The 5465-nt window shown below is 40.5% G+C and overlaps 1 long non-coding RNA gene across 1 annotated transcript; it reads left to right on the top strand.

Annotated features, from left to right (window-relative positions):
- Positions 1-353: 353 nt before the first annotated feature.
- LOC126538700 (uncharacterized) lies at positions 354-5038 on the top strand. The gene is made up of 3 exons (XR_007601120.3): positions 354-483; positions 1249-1337; positions 4647-5038. It is a non-coding gene; the product is annotated as an uncharacterized lncRNA (long non-coding RNA).
- Positions 5039-5465: the final 427 nt, after the last annotated feature.

The following is a 5465-nucleotide window of genomic DNA, read 5'->3' as shown; positions in this document are numbered from 1 at the left end:
GCTAGAGTTTTCCTTCACGTATCTTCCGTTTTAGAGTGTGATAACTATGTAAATTTCTTAGTTCTACTATGCTTCCCAAATAAAACACGGTCTATATGGGCTGTAGGCAGACAATGTAGGCATCGGGAAATCAATCGCATTAATATGTCGACAAATGCAAAATGAAGGGAAATAGGCCGCTTTTACTTGCTGACTCATCGTGGTACGAAAATTCATAACGACGCATAACGTTGCTCTCGGCGAGAGTGCTCTTTACCCTGCTCGACCACGTTCGTTCCGAACGATAGAAAGCACTCCCATCTATCCCTCCGCTAGAACATGTACACGCGTATGTTGTTGCAAACGTTGCCAGGTGGTGTGTGCAATACATGACTTGTGCTGTCAAGGCTCGCGTAGCTTCCCGTTAGGCCTCGCGTTCGGGTTCCGTCTAGGTGGAACGTACTGGCGTGTGTTGCTTCGGAATAATATGAACGCCTGTGCAAGGTCAGACTCTTCTTTTTTTTTCATATAACAGGCTCTGTGATTGTTATGCGCATTTATAATTGGGTACACGTTTGTTGGGGCGTTTAAATGTCATTATAACGGAACTTATGATAACAATATAAACAAATATAAAGAATACTGCAAAGGTTGCAGAGTGGGCGTGTAGGTATAACATACTAGATGTTGGATTGCACAACAATGTGGCGGGACGCACAGGCGAGAAACACAACGGAACGCTACTTGCAACTACCGATTTATTCCCGTTCAGGCAAATGTACTTATTCCGCTGACTAGGGACTAAATCTATAGTTGCAATAGTGCTCCGTTGTGTGTGTTTCTTCCCTCTGTCACCAAATTGTCGCGCAATCCAACATTTAGTAGGAATACTGCATTTTCATCCGGTTCATGAACATTTGCGGAAAGCTTAGATTTTGGCTAATGCACTTCAAATCATATTGCGTCCTTTTCAGTCACTTTCGGACTTCTAAATGAAAACTGGTGAAGTGACAATTGGTAAATCAAAATGCTCTGCGAAAGATATTCCTTAGTGTGGTGCGAGGGTCTGATCACCACCGGAGGTCTGCTTCAGAAATACGTAACAATGTTATTTATATTCATGTGTATGATTTGATGTATGGCCATTACTACGATCACATTCATGCACAAGGCTAGAGGGGGAAAATATGAAGTGGATCCTTATATGTTGCCACTGTTAAAGCATATGCATCTTGCTATTCATAATTTTTACGATTCATTTTTCATCAGATGGACGTGTTCCAGCAGCGTGTATGTGAATTGTCTTAGGAAAATTACCCATATTTTTGGGCTCTGCAATTTTATCTCGGTGGCAGTCGGTAGGTGTTTCCTTCATTTTTTTTATTATTCAGTGAATGCTCATGACGGTGAAAAGCTTTCGTAGTCGGTACCGGGGTTCGTCAAAGTAGTAATCACAGTGGCTCTATACCAAGGGGTTGGCTAGCTCTATGATGTTCTGTCGCGTAGCACAAGCTAGTGAGCTCTCTCGCTGGACAATTGCCTGTGTTTTGATCAGGACAAAGTGAAGAAAAAAGGCGTTCGTGTAGTTCAGTTAATGTGCGTGTTGAAGAATCCCCGCTGTTCAAACTTACGTTGGAACCCTTTACAAAGGCCACCCTCACAATCCCAATGTTCTTTTGCTACTATAAATCCAATTATATAGATATAGCGGTTGATCTGTATGATCGTGCACGAATCTGCAGAGGCACAATATTTTGTACAATGAAGCTTTTTCATTTTTTTGTCGAACCACGCACAATGGCGTGGCACCTTTTCAAATAAATACGTTCCTAGATATTTTTTTCTGCACAATAATGCAATTCACTTCAGCAGTTAGAACACACATGATAGCTAGCCTTCGACAAACCGGCGCAGATAGGAGGGCCCCTTCAGTATGTGCCTGCACACAAAAAAATGTGTTCAGCATTCACATGTGGAACTAGACCTAGCAATATTTTCAAGATCATTTCTATATAATTCTGCTTGACTTTGTATAGTTAGAAGTTCTGGTCTGTGTTCGTAGATTTCCTTGAAATACCTTGACTGCATTTTCCACATGCGCTGCTTACACATTTTCCTTATGTCTAAATATGTTTTATTACAGTGAAGTTTGGTTTTCGTAGTACAGCATAAATTAAAAACAATATAACGCCTTCATGCTCCTATTTTAGCGAAGTGTCTTGTTAGTCGTATGGGCAAGTATAGTTATGTTGGAAACAAGCACAAACATAAGATGAACAAGAAAGTACAATGTACACAGGAAAGCAGCCGCCCTAAGCCCCTCCTCGCTTTTCTTCTTTTTGTGCTGAATTATATGATTTTACTGCATCAAAGAGTTCTCTACCTCTGCGCCATGCTTCGCGTTTTATTCGTACACCTAATACGAGTAGCACTATCTCGTAGAGCCTACCTTTGCTACAGCTATGATCGCACCATGGCAGTAGCATTACTGCGCAGGAAAGCAGTGAAGTAATATTAGGGTAGACAGAAAGCGAGTCGGTGCAAACCACCACATTTTGTGTTTGGTGCTGTTGCATAACACAGTACATCATGGAATAATCGTTTACATTATACGCGTGCCATACCCGTTTTTATATATGTCCGAACTATTTTTAAAGTCAACGGTAAAGCCTGCGTTGGGCAAGCTTCTTTTTTCAATTCCAATTCCGGTGACCAGTGTTTAAAGGCGGAAAAGGAAGCAACATAACTGAGTACCTCACTGGTTAATGGTTTACATTATACCATAGTTTTTAGATATACGCGAACAATTTTTAATGTCAATGGTAAAACCTGCATCGGGCAAGTTTCCTTTTGTTCAATTCCAATTTCAGTGATCAGTGTTTAATGGTAGAGAAGGAAGCAAAATAGCACAGCACCTCATGTACTAGTCCTTTACATTATACCATAAGCGCTTTTAGATATGCCCGAACTATTTTTAAAGTCAACGGTAGAGCCAGCATTGGGCAAGTTTCCTTCTTTAAATTCCAATTCCAGTGACCAGGAAAGGCGCAGAAGGAAGCAAAATATTTCCGTAGGAAATTTCCTGTTGCAGCCCGGTGAAAAGCTTGATCAACCTAATTGAGAGTTAAAATGTGATTTCCGATAGCACTTGTTGCAATGAAGTTGTCTAACGTTTTACACCATACATCCGAGCGTGCTGAACATATGTTTTGAATTTTAGCTGATTGAGCGGGAGAAATGCTCTGTCCAGCACCTAAAGGTCAGTGAGGTGTTCTAGGTGCATTATGATAAAAGACTACTATATTTCTTTTACGACCAAAGCATAGAAGAAACGAGGAACCTTGCTTGATTGTAGAACAGCAGCTGGGAGAGGGCAATAAATACACGCATGAGTACTTTGTATATGGTTGCGACTTTCTCATGATGACTGCAGAAAAAACTCAGTGTCGCGAGCTTTCTGCAGAGTCACTGCCTTAAATGAATGCAAGAATCAAAAGCGTGATGAAGGGCTGTGTGCGTAAAATGCTCCAACAAGCACGCTGGTACCATATATGCGCGTAGGTGCAGTGAGAGTGAATCAAAAAGCTCTCTATGTAGATTTTTTCTGTTCTTTATGATCAATGTAAATATGTTGGTCAGCAAAAAGCATCTCTTGCAACCAGTTGATTAAGATTAGATATTGCACTTTCTTAGGCAAGGTTCCAGTTTTAGCGAAACGTCTGCACACTGGTATCGGATAAGATAGCAACGTAAAGGATACTGACAAACATTCTCTTTGATCCAATTCGAATAAGTAATGTTCATTGCTCCACAGTGCACATATTTATTGATCTCAATTTCTCACATCGTTCCGTGTCTCTCACACTTTCAGTAAGTATGTACTATCACCTACCATTCTGTAGTGAGGAGTTAGTGCGCGGGCAGTGTACTGTCGTTGTATGCATGTGTTACAGGTATCTAATTTCAATAATCTTGCACTTGATTTTCTTTAGTTTTTTTTTTTCATGTTCTGGTGGGTAAGTACTACTATGTTTACCTCAGAGTTGCCACTTGGGTCAGTGATATAGGCTGGCCGAAAAACATTTCCAGCCTTTACACCAGATTTCTGCTCATAGCTAAGGAGAATAAGCCATACAGTTTCTGGGGTGTATAATGCATGCACAGATGACCTTCCGCTTTGCAAGAAAGTTACCTTTCATAATAAGAATATTGAAATATATTTGCCGAGTTAAAAATATGGAAGGTCTTGAAGAAGTGGTTTCCAATTCCCGCCCCTTATGCTAAAATTGGCATACATGTATATCTAGTTAAAGATGCCTAAATAGCAGAAATTTATTTTGATAAGATAGTGGTGAGATACATAGGCGTTAGGCTGTATGTTAACTACAGCCTTCGGCCAATCATACTGTTAAACGGGGGCGCGTCACACACTATAGGTTGCGGCAAGTTTTACGTGAGAAACTTATTATTTAGAATGTATAAATCTATGTAGGAAAGCCCGCAAATGGTATCTTACAAATACATTTACCGTACGTAAATATATTGATAGCGCATACTACTCAGTCGTGCATTAATAATTTCATTGCGCCTAAATAAAGACATCTTATTGCAATTGCTAGAAGAAAAGCATGGCATGATGACCCGTTTTTTTTTTCATTCATTCGCAGGAATATTTTTCATCGCCTCACAACTACTGGGAGCAGGAGTATGCAATGCAGCTCCATTTACTAATGTCGACGTTCCAGGTTCCCAGGTAGAAAGCTACCCTCCTGTAGTATGGGACGAAGTTGACCCCTACCTCCAATAATAAAAATTAGCGTGAGAAACTTCACCTGAATCTTTTTTTTTGCTTGCGCCTATCGTTATAAAGGCCATACAAAAAAACGAAAGGTACATAAACGTTAAAGTAAGCACATATCGGCTGTTGATGTTGGCGTATTTAGGGAGCTTATTGCAATATCCTTAACAGCTGCAGTGAAGCAGACCAAATTCGTGCGTACACGAAGAATAACAATTCGTGCATCCCTGTATAAGCTAGTTGTCAGAAACAAATTGCCGCTTATCAGTAGTTGACATGAAAACAACAACACAAACTACTTAACTATTTCGTTGCTTGTGGACTCGAAATACGAAAAGTTTTATTCATTACTTAGTGAATATACCTGTACACAACTTTCGCGCAACTAATCTCAAATTAGGTCCTAGCGTTATGTTTGAGGTTTGAGAGACCAGAATAAGTTCAGACTGCAGAATAAGTTCAAACCTCGTGATCCCAAGCGCAGCGTCCAATTTCTGTCGCGAGGTATTTCTTTTTCTTTGTTAAGCTAACATCCCCATTTACCAATTTGCTCGCATGGCAGGCAACGAATCGGGCGCAAGTGTTGCTGCTCTTGAGGTCATTGAGCTCAGCATCTGTGGCATAGTTGCCTGTCAGGCCATTGTTGCGGCTTATTGGAAAGTAACAGCTGTCTTTTTATCTATTACGC

The sequence above is a fragment of the Dermacentor andersoni genome, chromosome 8 (assembly GCF_023375885.2).
Source record: "Dermacentor andersoni chromosome 8, qqDerAnde1_hic_scaffold, whole genome shotgun sequence".
NCBI lineage: Eukaryota > Metazoa > Arthropoda > Arachnida > Ixodida > Ixodidae > Dermacentor > Dermacentor andersoni.
The sequence above is the reverse complement of the archived record's forward strand: the minus strand, read 5'-3'. Positions and strand labels throughout refer to the sequence as shown.